Source organism: Pinus tabuliformis, chromosome 5_1 (assembly GCF_031772625.1).
Source record: "Pinus tabuliformis cultivar Carrire ecotype Pingquan chromosome 5_1, CPIR1, whole genome shotgun sequence".
Classification (NCBI taxonomy): domain Eukaryota; kingdom Viridiplantae; phylum Streptophyta; class Pinopsida; order Pinales; family Pinaceae; genus Pinus; species Pinus tabuliformis.
In genome coordinates this window covers 906,610,459-906,627,570 of record NC_142305.1, presented here as the reverse complement: position 1 = coordinate 906,627,570, position 17,112 = coordinate 906,610,459, and the positions used below count along the sequence as shown (strand labels likewise).

The window sequence follows — 17,112 nt, the reverse complement described above, 5'->3', positions numbered from 1 at the left end:
ATTCACTGTATTAGCGGTAAATCTGTTCAAAGCAACACCAAATGGATCAAACATTCAAAGAAACACCAAACGGATCAAACATACCTGTTTCATTGGTAAAAATAGGTAAATACTAAATTTTATTCATTTAATGATCATGAAATAAACATAAAACAAGATTTTACAATATCATTTTCACCATTTGATATTTACCATTCAGTTTGTGCTCTAAACCAGTTTTTTACCTCGAACTTTAGCAGCTGATTACGAGAGATTCTGTGGATCATTTCTCGTGCCGTCTGGACTAGGTAGAAGATCTACCCCTTCTCTTTATTTTCATGTCATTCTTTTACAGTTTCAGGCAATTTTTTAGGTTTTTAGGGCCCCTAGGGTTAGTATATTTCGCCCTGGGATCAGCGCAACCTTCCACATCGAAAATTGCGTTGCAGAGCACCCAAACAAAAGGGTACCTACTCTGCAGCACATTGTCTCCTTACCTGGGCTGCGTTGGGCGAGTTTCACAAATTTGTTTCACCTGTTTGGCCCAAAATTTCTCTAGTTTTTTGCATGAAATGGATCCTAACTAAGCTTATGGTTTGATTTCAGGCTTTGATCGGATCAGAATGTCCATTACTTGGTGAGAAAGAGAGCATGAAGAACAAGACATGGTTGCCCTAAATGATCCGGGTACTTTTGAGGCCCTTAGAAACTGCGGGTTTCTCAAATACTTCAGGTTGTCTGGGATGAGGCAACAATTAGAACTATTGCAGTTCTTAGTTCATGCATGGTATCCAACGATCAAGATTTTCACATAAGGGACAAAGTGGTCCCTATTATGATCGATGATGCTTACTTTCTTATCGGGTTGTTGAGACATGGTGCCCCCATTTCTCTTTCAGGATTTTCCCGTGGGGTGAATCAGTGAGGGACTACATCCGACAGTTTTTCCGGCTAGGTACAGAGCCTAGCAAGGATGGGAAAATAAACATCAGGGATATACGTGATTTTCCTTTGAGAACAACCCTTTTCACTATCGCAAAGTTGGCAGGTAGTGTGACACTTCAACTGGTGAATAGATCATACATGCAGTATGCGCTTGAGTGTCTTGAGCCAACTGTATTCCACTGGTGTGAGGCTGTACTTTCTTCAATGAAAGAGCAGCTGAAAAAGTAAAGAGCGGTAAGACGAAGAATTTTAGCTACGCATCACTCTTAATCTCTTTTACCTTAGAGATAATTCCATTGATGCAACCTCAGCATGTAACACTGGGTGTAGTTGGTCCTAGAGATCCACAGATGCAGAGATGGGTCGAATTGATGGCTAGACATATTGGTCAGTCATCAATCACATTTTCTACTGCATTCTTCAGTTGGCTTGATCGACAACACATTGTCATCGAGGAGCATCCATACACAAAGATGGATTTTCGCAGAGATCCAAACTTGAGTTTACCAGTAGGCGCTCAATGGGGTGCTACAGGTAAATTGTTTTTGACCAAATGTTTATGATTTTTAAGTTTCTACATGTTTTTGTGTTTTTTATGTTTCCAAGACTAAACTAAAATTGTTCTCATGCATACAAATGTTGGTATTGTTCGACCTATGGGACATCAATAGGAGGTAGGTGGACCAACGCGGAGAAATGTCGGGAGAGTAGTTCTCCAGGATTTGGATTTGACTGAGAAACTGACAGAGTTGCAGGATCATGTAGAGGGGTTAAACCTTGGTATTCTGGATGTCCAGATCGAGTAGTTATCTATGAGCCTGTAGCACCATACTATTGGTGTTCCTAACCGTTGGATGAGGCTATTGCGCATGATAGCTCAGGCTGTGACCTGTTATCATGAGCATCACTAGGTCTACTTAGGATGATTTTTGTATGCATTTTGAGTTTTGAGGTCAGATGACCAAACATGTCTTGGACACAAATTTTGTAAAAACTTTTAAAACATCTATCTATTTTTACTTTCAGAGTTTTTATATATGGTTATGTGAAATCCTATTCAACTAATGATGTGAATTGAAAATTTACTTTTACATGTGTCGCAAATGTCTATTTAACACATAGTTCACTAATGAATCAGTTAATGTGTTAAAGTTTCTGGAAATATGTTGATATTGGATGTACTCAAAATGTCTTTCCAAAAGACGAACTCTAAGGAACATACGATAAAATGTTGGATTTCGGACGGTATAAACGTTTGTAAGTTGTAGCACGACGAGTTGTGAGTCCAGCCTAATGATGATTTGGCGAATGCCAAGAGAAATGGCATCAGAGAGAAGTTCGATCAATGTGCTATACTTAACGATATTGTTCATAGAACGACCAATACAAATCCCTTGAAAACTCACTAACTCGCCATTTGGAGAAAAAATGGCCCATGCTGCAGAAGGTAGGTTCTGAGTATTACGACTAGCACCATCAGCGTAACCAACAAATGGTTCCAAAGATTCTGACATCTTCAACAAATGCAAAGCGGATTACTAACCACATAAAAATTCTAAAAGACACACTAACACACACACACATGCAATTAAAGCATATATACAGCGATTTTACTACACTCAATTAAGCATAGTAACATTTGAGATACAACCCGTTTCAGGGCTGTGACAGTGGAATTCCATCATAATCCATCAACTCGTAGGCACCTTTTTCTAGAACACGCTTGACAATGTAAGGGCCCATCCATAGTGGTTCAAATTTTCCTGCTCCTAGTTTATCAGCTTCCTGATCATAAAGCAAGATCAGGTCTCCTTCTGAGAAAATGTGAGGCTTGACATTTTAGTCGTATTGCGCCTTGATTCGTTTCTTATGTGCTTCATTAGCCGATGCAGCTTCACGACGGGTTTCATCCAGATGGATGAGTTCTAAGAAACGTGCTTCTTCATCAAAAGTGTCGAGTAACAGGTCAATTGCGAGTTTGAGAGATGAAATTTCACATTGTATCGGCAAGATTGCCTCTAGATGATACACCAACTGAAAGGGTGTGAATCCAGTTGCATTCCTTACCGAGGTTCGGTATGCCCACAAAGTAGAATACATGATTAAATGTCAGTTTCATTTATGAACCCCTATCATTCTTTGAAGCATTCGCTTAAGGACTTTGTTGATGGCCTCCACTTGTCCATTAGCTTGCGAATAATAAGGAGTAGAACTATCATGTGAAAGTCTTAACTTGGCAGTTAACTCAATCATCATGTGATTGTGAAAATGCGACCCATGATATGTAACTATAGCATGTGGTACACCAAACCGGGCAACCATGTGGTTGAAAAAGAAAAGTGCAACCGTCTCACCACTGTTGTTTAATGTAGGCATCGCCTCGGCCCATTTTGTGAAATAGTCAATGGAAACTATAATGTACCCATGCCCCCCAACCGACTGAGGGCTACATGTCATGAAGTCAATACCCCATTTGGAAAATGGTTCAATAGCGACGACATGATGCAACAGTGCAGGTGGTAATCTAGCTTTACGGTCATAGATCTGGAATGCATGACAGCTTCTGACAGTAATAATGCAATCTTTGAATATGGTAGGCCAGAAGTAACCAGCACAGAGAATCCTTTGTGCGGTAGCATAACCAAATAAGTGTCCACCACAAGCACCTGAATGGAAATCATTCAAAACTTTCTCAGATTCCTCATGTGTGAGGCACCTCCGTAAAATCGTATCGATACCACGACGGTAAAGAGTGTCGCCAATGATCAGATAATCTTTGGCTTGGTATCGGATACGTCATTGTTGCGAGTGAGAGGTATTGGGCCAAAAAGTTTGGTTCTGGAGATAAATCAATATATCTCCATACCATGGGTCAAATGACAAAATCAGGAACAAAGACTTGTCCAGAATTGATGGTTTTGATGTTGAATCAATGGCATTCGAGGGAAGGTCGCAAATAAGCTCGGTGAAAACTAGAGATTTCTTTGATTTGGATTTAATGAACTCCAAATCAAATTCCTGCAAAATGACGATCCATTTTGAGTATTTCCCCCCCAACAATTTACATGACAAAATATATGTCATAGGGTTGCAATCTGAAATGACAGTGGTCTTTTGGAGCAGGATATAGTGGCGAAATCTCTGTACAGCTTAAATAGTAGCCAAAGCTAGCTTTTCGACGTAAGAGTACTTAACTTCTATATCATTGAGATTGTGACTAAAATAATATATCGGATGTTCAATCCCATCTTCTTCTTGGACTAAAACCATCGCAATGGTTGTATCTACAGCGATGAGATACAGGAAGTAGTTGTTTTGATAATTCAGGGAATACATTAATGACGCTCTAATCAAGGTATCTTTAAGAGCATCAAAGGAAGCTTGCGTAACCTGATCCCAATGGAAGGGTATCCCATTTTTCAAAAGATGAGTAAATCCTTTAGCCATTTCATCATAATTGGGAATGAACCTCCTCAAAAAGTTAGCCTTCCCTTGGAGTCTTTGTAACTGTAGTAGATTGGAAGGTGGAGGCAAGTCAAGAATTGCCTGAACCTTAAGAGGGTCAAGTCGAATTCCTTCCTTAGACACTACGAAACCAAGCAAACGACTAGAACCAACACAAAACACACATTTGTGTGGATTGAGTCATATTTTATAGTGTTGGAATCGTAAAAATATAGCTCTCAAATGCTACGGGTGATCAGTCCGCTTTTGTGAATGAGTAGGTAAATCATCAAGGTATGGTTGAACAATGCGCTTGATGTCATGGAAGGCATAGTTCATTGCCCTCTGAAAGGTCGCCCCAGCATTCTTCAAACCAAAAGGGAGTTTCCTGTAAGCGAATGTTCCCCATGGAAAAATAAAATCAGTTTTATATTGGTCCTCTGGGTGGATATTGATCTGATTATAGCTGGAAAAGCCATCCATAAATGAAAATATTTCACATCTGGCACATTCATCAATAATCTGGTCAATAAAGGGAGTGGGATAATTGTCTTTTTGACAAGCCTGATTAACATCCCTATAATCGACGCACACTCGTATTTTCCCTTGTTTCTTCATGACAGGAACAATATTGGAAACCCAATCAGTAAGAGGAACAGGGTATATGAAACCAGCATGCAAAAGTTTTTCAACTTCTGTTTTAATGGCAACAGCCTTCTTTGGATGAACAGGACAGAGGTGCTGTCGCACTGGTTTGACATCAGGATACATTTTAATTTCATGTTCAACTATACTAGAGTCAATACCTGGCATCTCCTCATATGACCATGCAAATATATCTCGGAATTCACGAAAGAGAGCACGGTAAATATCAAGTTCTGATGGAGAACAAGATTTGCCAACATGAATGTTTTCTACAATTTTAGGTTTGGTCAAAATATTGATAGAAATTGTTTCTTCGATATTTGACAAGTTTCACTCGGAATCTACTGTATCTATAAAAACAAAATTCAAAAGAAAATCAACAACTGAAGGGTGATTAAGTTCATTTGAAAAATATTCTATGAATCTATGTGATTTGGAAGATGGGAACGATGATGATAATCTTCCCATGGTTTTTCTTCCGTTGTCATTTCTTGGATGATTCCTTCATTTGTAGAAAATATACATGAAAAAGGATCAGAACAAGTACCATATTCTAATGAACAATCTACCCATAAAATTGGAGAAGATGGATTTGGATTCACCGCGCAAGCCAGAAAGATTGATTGCTATGCAAGCTCAATGGGGCTTAGAGGCATGATTTCATTACTATTATCAACTTCAAAACTCTTGGTTATCTTCCTTAAATCAGATGAAGTGGAAGATATCATGTTGCAAGTCTCAACATTTCCCACTTCCTCCATGTTTGATGGTGACGGTAGTGAAAAAGTACCCATTAGGGAAGAATCCTTGAAGAGACCTACACCAATGTTTTGAAGAGATAGTGGGGGTCCGTGAACTAATGGAATGCTTCCAGTAGCCTGTGAACTAGAGGCGAAGAAAGCGAGTTGATCAATAACTGTGATTCCGCCTTTATGAGGGAATGTAATCATACGAAAGTATGTCAAAACCACAACAGCCATAGCATATACCCACGGTCTTCCTAGCAAAATGTTGTAGTCAAGGGGTCCGTCAACGACCTCAACTTCAACAGTTACTATTTTCCCCCCTAGTTCAATTTGCAGATTACTCAAAATTCCACAAGGCGTATATGTGCGACCGTCAAAATCTTTTAACGTTGTTGGTGAACGTGACAAAGGCGGTGAGCCAAGTGTTTTCTAGCAATTCATTAACATAATACAAGTAGATTCCCCCTCGTTAATAATGGTTCGGTGAATAATTTTATTCAAGGCATTTACTTGAATCAAGAATGCTAATTGCGCTGGTAACTGTGGCGTATAACCCGCATGGTTGAAAACCACAAGATTGGAATCCGTTGGATCGATTCCACCAATTGTTGACAACAAAGCCTGCTTCTGGGAGGGACAATTTTGAAGCACCTCAAGTGTCGACATAGCAGAAGGTGACTGAGCCAAATCTTCTACTATGTTATAGTTCTGTGCTGCTCGAGCTTGAGGGTTAAATGTTGATTTATGTACAACTCCCTTAGGCGGTTTTATTGTTAACTCTGGTGCAATAGGTGGTGGAATAGGATCAGACGAAGTTGAAGTCGAAGGATTAGGTTGATTAGTGGCCTGGTTATTCGACGATGACGATGGATTTCCATAATATTTACTTCGTGTTGACACCAAAACATCAATTTTAGGCTTAGAGGCGGATAGCATAAGCACTTGGGAAGTGGAAGCATGATCTGTAGCAACCATATGTGTCTTTGGGTTCGAAAAAGGATCAATCAACACTGCGGATGTACTAGAAGTCTTAAGAAGCTTTGAGACTTCAGAGCGGTGAGGACAATCTCGCGTAAAGTGCTCATCGTTATAGATTAAACATGGGTAATGAGGTTTCCTAGCCGAAGGAGAGGAATTATATGATTTCTCTTGAGGGGGATTATTTTGTTTCTTCTTGTTTTTCCCATTCTTCTTGCTTCCTGGTTGCTTTTAATTCTTGCCTTTGTCAGATGACACAACATTAATTTCGGAAGCAAGAATGTTATCAGATGCATTTGAATTTTGATTGGAAATGGCAAGAGTTTGACCAGATGGTCTACCTGCCATTTGTGTGCTCGAAGAACCATCACACTGTCACCAGTATGAGAGTCCTTACTCAATGGTGGTGCAGGAACAATATAAGCTGGTAGGGGTGCATTCGGGATCTTATCATAGAGCGTGCCACACTGTGTATAAATCAAGTCCAAATATTGGGCACGAGCAATTACTTGCTCGTCAGTAACAACTCCACCTTTCACCACATCCTCAGTGATAGATGGCAAGTAGGATTTTATAAACCAACCACTCAGATAAAATTTGATCAGGAACATAAGTTTGGACCATTCGACAACGATGACGCCACTCATGAATATGATCAGAGATGTGTGTAGCAGTAGTTTGTTTAAATTTGGTCAATAGTTCCATTCCAGTTTCATATCGTATGGGTAACTGGAAGTGGGTTAAAAATGTGATAGCTAAGGATGTAAAGTTATCAAAAGAAGCTCGTGGTAACTCAATGTACCATTTTGCAGTCGAACCAGTAAGTGTTCTTTGGAAAAGAAATAGTCTAACTGAATCATCATTCAGGGAGTTTGATTAATACCAAAAATGAAAAGTCATGACATGATTGGACAGGTCTTCTCTAGGGTTTCCATTGAATTTCGGAATATCGGAAGGTAATTTATGAGGAATCACTGGCCACCAAGGTGCATAAAGAATTGGGTCATTGGTGAGCCGATTTAGATATGGTAATTCAAGTGTTGCAACAAAAGGCAACTATCTATTGAGGTCAGGTTGAGCATAACCAGGGTAAGATGGGATTGCATGGGCAATAGGCCTTTGCATACCAGCATAAGGCATCTGCTGCTAGTAACCTTGATAGGGGTAAGTTTGTTGAGAAAATCTGGTATAAGGTGGTTGTTGAGCACCAAGATACATTTGATGTTGTCCAAACCCAACATAGTCTTTTTGACCAAGTCCAGGATGAGGTTGGTACTACTGGAATTGCTGTTGTTGATATTTGGGCTGCCAAGGCTGTTGGAACAACTGTTGTTGATTTAATGGTTGTTTCCCACCAATGTAAGCTTGACTAGGTTGTGAATACACTAAACCAGTGTAAGTCTGAGTCATTCCAGTAAAAGGTAAACTAGCCTGAGGTTGTTGGACTCCAGGCACAAGTGGTTGTTGTAAAACTGCCTGAGGAAGCTGAATCTGTAAACCTGAAACTTAGGTGTCTGAGGTTGAAGAACCAGCTTGCACAGGTTGAGATACAACTAACTGAGCTTGCGACTGCAGTAAAGCAGTAACAATAGGCGTAGTAGGAATGGATGAGACAGATTTCATAGGTTGTGATGGATACACAAGCCTTGGTTGAACGGGCATTGTTGGCTGCCACTAACAGACAGTGATTCCAGGCTGACCTAAAGACGACGACATACCGACATATGGTTGCCCCCCAGAAAATGGAGGATAAGGAGATTGTGCATATTGTTCTCCGTATGGGGGTAATCCAGTGTAAAGCGGATACATTGGACAGTAACCAGATGAACCAGCTTGATATTGACTTGATGGGTCAAGCTGTTCAATATCTGTTAATGAAGAGCCAGATAAAATTCTTGTAGAGGACATGGGTGAAGACCAAGGGCTAGAAGCAACACCTAAGTGGGTTCCAGATAAATATTGGTAACCTGATGGGACGGATGGAACACCATACAAATGTGACTCAAGTGTCGTAGTAAACATCGAAGAGGTTGCGGCAGAAGATTCTGCCATAGCTGTAACATATGGTACAGTCTGGGATGTTGACTGTGCCATAGTCAAATGTTCAAATAAATTTCCTAACGAATCAATGGGTGTCTGAAAGTAATCAAGATCAAAACGAGCAGTAAAATAAGGAGTATGAGGATAAAGATAAAGTCCAATTCCAAAAAGAAATGGAGTTCTGGGTGTTTCTTCCTTAGGTTCCTCTTCTATCGAAATCAAACCGGGTGGAAGGATTTCATCATCAGGTCCGTAATAGATTTCTGGTATTTCTTCCTGAGGTAAATGGGAAGTCTCAATAGTTACGGATGTCTGAGGATGTACCGGTCGATCTTCTTCCAGTATGGTAACATCTTCTGATTGCTCAACTTCAAGATCCAAGTGTTCTGATAAAAGAACAACAGGTTTAGGTTGGGCTTCTTGAACAACTTCTAGTTCAGAAGTAACTTCTGGTTCAAAAGTAACTTCTGGTTCAGAAGTAACTTCTGATTGAATGGTGATACGTTCAGGATCAATTTCTAGTTGAACAGATCTAGGTTCAGAAGTAATTTCTTGTTGAACAACTTTGGGTTGAGAACCAAATTCTTGTTGGACAACTTGGGTTACCGTTTCACTTCTAGTGTCCTCAGGTAATTGTGGAGATTCCACTTCAGTAACAGATGTACCAGTAATTGTAGGAGTAAATGGGGTCACAGTACTTACCGGTATAGGTGTTTCTGGTAATTTAGATGAAGAAACAAAAGTTTGGTATGTACTGGATTCAGTCAAATGAGATCGCTTTGACCAGATAGGTGTAGATTCGGGCAATAAAGGTGGTTTACTCACTGTCCTCCGCGAACGATGGGGTAAGGGTTGATGTTCCTCCATGATCGCTGATTGATTTTATTACAAAAATAAATAAACAAAAAGGGGTAAGCTAGGTAAAAGGATTACCAAGCAACTGTGAACTGTATAATACCTCCCGGCGAACCGAGAATTACGGGCAGGCAATCTCCTCGAATGCTATGTTCGGTGTATCACAGTGTACAAGGCGGCTGACTCGGTTACCTAAGGATGGATAGCAACCTAATGTAGTCCTCCCATATATACCCGAAAGTACGTGGAGGCCCAATCCGTGTTAGCGTTGTCTAATGTGAAACCGCACAGTGAGAGCATTCCTTTATAATTTATGTACTGTAACACCGCCCTATATACCCGAAGGTACGTGGACGAGCTACGATATACTCACGTACGTGGAATGAGGTATCGCACTCGAAATGTATCGCATACAAGTTAGCGACAACTGCTATGTTTTACGACACTGGAACACATCTCTAGCCTAGAACCACTAAATGTTTGCATTAGGTGAGAATGCTCCATTAGGTTAATTGAGATTAATTCTAAGTTGACCTTGATTAAGAATTTTTCTTTCAAGTTCACCATGTGATGTCTTTGAAATTCCTAGAATGTAACTAATATGATAATCACTCTTTCATTTGATTTTGAACAATGAAAATTGTTGGTATCAAATTATGATTGTCCATTTCACTTAAAAATCCTCTTTTGATTATCATTTTTGACCATCTAACCTTCATATTCCAGCTATAATCCTTAGAAACTAAATGACATGATGTCATTATCATTATTTTTAGCTTGAAATTAATTTTTGAAATTATTGTGTTAAAAATGACATTTTTTAGAAAATTACAAGATGTTGTAACTTCCTATAATTGCTCCATGGTTTGACATGTTGCACAATAGGTTGGCGAATTCGAAGATTGTGGGCATGAAGCTAAATGTACACAGATGGTGGATTACCTATCCACTTTCGGTTTTGAAGAAAATAGGTGTCCAGTCAAAATTGGTCAAACCCAGCCACTTCAGCAGAAATTCCAAATTTTGTGAACAAAATAATTTCTATTTTGAGAATTTTTGCATAAATGAAGGAACTGATCCAATTTCGACCTTCTTGGATGTAATTAATAGAATTATATTAGGATAATATGGAGCAGGAATAGCTTCTTTTGTTATGGGATTTGTGATAAATAACCTAGGAGGAAAAACTATGTTTATGCTAGATTTTGGACACATGAAAGTACAGTTTATGCATTTTTAATTTCCAGACTTAATACAGACTTCACTATCGAGTTTATGCCTTCAGATCCAATAGTCATATTCTTCTGAATCATTTTACAGTGTGCTTGTGAAGTGTTGAAGGGCCCTCATCACTACGCTGGTACACTCTGTCTTAAAGTTTCTTTACTAGTTGCATAGATAGATTTAAAATTCAGAGGTTATTTTATGTGCTGTAAGAAAGGTTATGTGATTGAAGTTGTTAATTGGAAAGGATTTGCATTCGTTGTGAAAGAGCCTTGTAAAAGGACTCAACCAATACTAATCTTGAAGATTGACATATATGCTTGATGTTGCATAATTTCGATATTTTCTTATTGGCTTTAATTTCAAAGATAGTTCATGGTTTGATTTCCAAGTGATTTAGATTTGTAATTGTTAAATTCAATTTGCAGTTAGATAAGTGATTCTTGTAAGGGATTCAATTTCCATTGGTTTTCAAAGTTACTTATCTTATTTGTTTCTTGGATTAGTTAGGTGATGAAATTGCTTTGAAATGTTATGATCCAAAGATTGGAAAGGATTCTATTGAGCAAGATTCTTGTAAGGGAATGATAGGATTTTTAACCAGTCATTAATACTCTGTTTTTTCAAATAGGGAATCAAGTTCACATTAGATTTTCTTTCATCTAAATTGATGCTTAAGTGTTTGAAAAGACGAGGAAGGACCTCTTGTAAGAGAGCATTGTTAATTTAATTTCACTAGGCTATCATTAGAACCCTAGATCTTTCTAGATCTCTATACATTAGATGAGTGCCTCTAAGTGTACTTTCCCAGGTTGATAAAGGAATTAAAAGCTTAACTTACCTTAGTAAGTAAAGACCAAACATTTTGGCATCGTTTCCGGGGAGGTGCAACTAGAAATATTAAAAACAACAACAACAACATAGAATTAAATTCAATTTTTAGTCATGTTTATTTATGTCTAGATTTAGGGATGAGAAAAGAAGATTCACAAAAAACCCCCAACCAACAACTAACCCACCATTAGGAGCAGAACCATTAGAAAATACTGAGTACACAACACCAACTGGAAAAGTTAGTGTGGAAAAACTTGAGGAAAAACAAAGATCAGGCTAAAGACTTACTTTCTTTGAAAGACAAATCCTACTAGCTCATGGGGCAAAGAAAAGATATATACCTAAGACTTATATAGTAGGGAAACTAAAAGAGAGTAGTACAAGAATCCAACAACCTATCCTTGAACAGTTTGTTCCTCAAAAACTAAAACAAGAAGAAGAGATAGAAACCTTAGACAAGTCACAAATCACAATGGCTGAAGACGGAGGATCCAGAGGACCTACTGCAGAACAACTAAGAGAATATGAGAGACAAATGGAAGAAAGGAGAAGACAAAGAGAGAATGAAGAAAAACAAGGAAATGATACTCTGTTTGGAGGAAATCAAAATCCACCAGAGGCAGAGGAATCCACATTTAAATTTCCAATTCAAGATAGAGGAGAGTATATGGATGAGGAAATTAAAATGAAAAATATACCGCCATCTGTATTACCAAACTTTTATGGTATGGCATCTGAAGACCCTGATTCATTTTTGTTTGAATTTGACATAGTATGCCGAACCTATGGATATACCGATGATGCACATAGACTTCGACTTTTTCCTGCTACATTAAAAGTAGCAGCACTTAGGTGGTTCATGGGATTAGGTGAACATTCAGTCACTGATTGGGATAACATGAGAAAAATATTTTTGAAGAAGTATCAACCTTACTGTCGATCAAAAGATTCTAAAGATGACATCTTTAGAATGAATCAACAAGAAGATGAGACCTTAGAGGAATACTTAGAAAGATTCTCATATAATCTACAAAAATCAAAACATAGAGCCATGTCTGTTGATCTTATTCGAACAATATTTCTTAAAGGCATCTGAGATGAATATCTAGATGACCTCAATCTCATGGGTAAACGGGACATTTCTAATTTACCTTTTGATGAGATTGCTGACTTGTGTCAGAAGTACTCCAAAAGTAGGGCAAGAAATGGAAGAAGAGCTATGACATCTAAGATCACTAAATCTGCCACAGGAAATATCACTAGAGTTGAACTAGGCAATCTATTTGAAGATTTCAAAACAGAACTTCTAAGTACTTTGGGGAATCAAATAGACACTTTAAAAGAAAAGAAAAGACAAGATGAACAAGAACAAGAGTTATCTATATTCTGTCCCAAATGCAGACAAAAACATTCTTTGAAAGAATGTCCTTTAGATAATGTGCAGATTTGTGGGTTTTGTACAGAAAATCATGACACCAAGGATTGCACAAAAATGAAAGTTTTGCAAAACTATAATTTGGAAGCCAACGCAGAAATCGAGAACATGTATTTCATGGGAGCTAGAAGGCCATGGCAGCCAAGACCTCCATGTATGTTTCAAAATCCAAATCCAGCAAATTATAACACGCCTGTTCAAAATTCCTGGAATGTCCCTATGCCTTGGAAAAATTGGTTTAATCAACAACAACAAACTTATCCACAACAAGGATGGAAAGGATATTCTTATCCTCAACAGTTTACTCAACAACCACCTCAGCAATATCAACAACCATTTCCTCAGCCATATCCCCAACACTATCAGCAACAATATTCTCAGCCATATACACAACAATACCCTCAGCAACCAGTTGCTTATCAATAGAAAAATCCTCAGCAAACCTTACCTGCTCCTCCACAAGTACATTCACCACAGTTACAATTACCATCCAACCAACCTCCTAAACCCACACAGCTACCAGCTCAACCCATAGCTAACCCAAACAACTGAATAGATATACCAGCTTACAGCATGGATGAAGGACCATTGTACCCAACTCTGCCACTGCAAAACATTGAACTAAGGTCAAGTCAAATTTTGCAAAAATAACCTCCACTTGTTCCAACACAGTCACAAAAATAGAGTCAAATTGATGAACAAGAAAAACCAACACGCAACAAACAAAATGATCCAACACAAAACAATCTAGAACAGGGTCAACAAATCAAAACACTACAATCACCTCCATTTCCAGAACAACTACTTCAACCAAAATTACCCACACCATTGCCACAATTCGATGTTCTTGATGAATTGAGAAATGTGTATGTCAAAATGCCATTACTCCAGGCAATCAAGGATATTATGATTTATACCAAAGCCATTAAAGAACTCTGTCTCCAAAAGCCTGCAAAGAAAAGATTTGATCGACAAACAATACATGTTATTGGCAATTTGGCTGGCTTAATGTCAAATGTCGGATCACTCTAAAGTCATTCCTGAAGGGATACTGGAAGATATAATTGTTTCACTGGACTCTTGGGAGTATCCAGTTGATTTCTTAGTACTCCAGCCAAAATCAAATTTAGGAGGATACCCACTCATACTTGGCAGACCATGGTTGGCAATTGATGATGCATTCATTGGGTGTAGATCTGGTAACATGATCGTTTCTAGAGGCACAAAGAGAAAACAACTTACCTTGTACCCATCAGCACAAGCTCCAACAGTAACACAAAACCTATGGCTTGATGACAAATACAATGATAACGAAGAAATATACTATGTTTTAAGCATCAATCAAATTTATGATTTCGGGGAGGACAACAATGAAGATTTAGTGGAAATGTTTATCTCTCAACCTGATGTTTCAGAGGAGTTGAGAAATGAACAATACACTGTTGCAGATCAAATATTGGCACAAAGCTTTCAGGAGACTTGTACCATGTATTCTCTAAAAACATTATTTGAAGATATCTTTCCAATCAACTCCATTACAAACACACAAAGCAAGACTATAGAAATCAGCCCAAGAAAAACATTGAACATTGGGGCATTTCTAGAAACATCTCAGGAACGGAAATTGCTTGATTTTCTCACCAAATACCAAAAGGAATTCGCTTGGGACTACACTGACATGCAGGGAATTCACCCGGAAACTTGCACTCACCATATCTATATAGACACTAGTATTCAACCAGTGAGGCAGCCACAGAGACGGATGAACCCCATGCTCAAAGAGATTGTAAGAGACGAATTGCAGAAGTTACTAAAAGTAAAGTTCATTTACCCCATTTCTGACAGCCAGTGGGTATCTCTGCTAGTAATAGTCCCCAAGAAAAATGGTAAGTGGCGAGTTTGTGTTGACTATAGAGAACTGAATAAAGCCACCCTTAAAGACTATTTTCCATTGCCATTTATTGACCAAGTCTTATATACATTAGCTGGAAAAATGTCATTTTCTTTCTTGGATGGTTTTATCGGTTACAAACAGATCAACATAGCCTCAAAAGGCCAAGACAAAACAACATTTACCTTTCCCTGGGGCACATATGCTTACAATGTACTACCACTTGGCTTGTGTAATGCTCCAGCAACATTTTAGGGAGTATTATTAGCAATTTTCGCTGATCTGGTCCACAAATGTGCTGAGGTATATATGGATGATTTTTCAGTATATGGTGATTCCTTTGACAATTCTTTGCAAAATCTTGAGAAAGTTTTACAACGATGTATAGAAACCAACTTGTCTTTAAGCAATGAAAAATGTTATATGATGATGAATGAGGGAATAGTCTTAGGACATCATATTTCTCCCGAGGGAATCAAGGTAGATCAAACCAAAATACAAATTATTGTCAAATTGCCAATTCCAACAAATCAAAAAGATGTAAGAAGCTTTCTTGGTTATGCAAGCTATTATAGGAGATTTATTGAAAACTTTAGTAGGATAGCTTTGCCTTTGTTTAAACTTCTTGCAAAAGATGTATCCTTCAATTGGAATGAGGCTTGTCAAAATGCTTTTGAGAAACTAAAAGAGAAACTAAGCACTGCTCCAGTTTTAAGGGGACCCAATTGGACTTTACCTTTTCACATCTCAACTGATGCATCCGATACAACAGTAGGGGCTTCATTAGGGCAGAAAGAAGGTGCTTTAACTTATGCCATTTACTTTATCAGTAAAAATTTGACTCCTGCTGAACTCAACTACACAGTAATGGAAAAGGAAATGCTTGCAATTATACATGCAGTGAACAAATTTTGTCACTACATAACTGGATATGAAGTCCTCGTTCACACTGACCACTCCGCCATTAGATACTTAATGAAAAAACCTATTACTAATGGCAGGATCACCAGATGGTTACTCTTACTGCAGGAATTTAATCTCACCATACTGGATAGACCAAGGAAAGAGAACCAGGTAGCAGATTACTTTTCTAGACTACAAAATCCAGGTGAAGCATTTCCAGTTGAATATTCATTTCCTAACTAACACTTGTTTGCAATTTCAGTATTAACTCCATGGTATGTTGATTTAGCTAATTACTTGTCCACAGGAAAAGTACCTCCATCTTTCAGTTCGAAGGAGAAGAAAAGACTCATCAAACAAAGTGCAAGATATTCATGGGTTAATGGTGACTTATTTTATACTGGTTATGATATGATTATTAGAAGATGCATTAGAGAGGATGAAATTATTGACATACTAACATCATTCCATGATCAACCTTGTGGTGGCCATTTTGTAGCCAAAAGGATAGCACACAAAATTCTTAGCCTTGGTTACTATTGGCCATCAATTTTCAAAGATTCAAATAAGTATGTAAGAAGTTGTGACAACTGCCAACGCATGGGCAGACCAACCACCTCCGATGAGATGCCACTACAGCCACAAGTACATCTAGAGCCATTTGAAAAATGGGCTCTCGACTTTGTTGGACCCATCAATCCACCATCCAAAGGTAAGAAGTACATTCTTGTATGTACCGATTATGTGACTAAATGGGCTGAAGCAAAGACACTTGTAAGGGTAACTAAACAAACAATAATCAATTTCCTTTTTGAAGAAATCTTTGTTAGATATGGAGTGCCCAGAGAGATAGTAACAAACCAAGGGACTCAATTCACTTCTAGACTGGTTCAAGAAATTACTGACAAGTACAAAATCAAGCACAGAAGGAGTACACCCTACCATCCACAAGCCAATGGCCAAGTGGAATCTACAAACAAGACACTAGAAGGGATCATGACAAAACAGTGGCAAAAAACAGGGAGTATTGGGCAGATAAGCTCAATGAAGCACTCCGGGCATATAGAATCACCTGAAAAAACACAACAGGGTTTACACCTTATCAGCTAGTGTATGGCAAAGAATTCATGCTGCCAATAGAATTTAAAATACATATTTATAAACTAGCTACAGACTTAGGAATAGATCTCTCT

General features: G+C 38.3%; 1 pseudogene; it reads right to left on the bottom strand.

Annotated features, from left to right (window-relative positions):
* The window catches only part of LOC149167750 (ADP,ATP carrier protein 1, chloroplastic-like), a 52,127-nt pseudogene that overhangs the window by 6,204 nt on the left and 28,811 nt on the right, over positions 1-17,112 (bottom strand).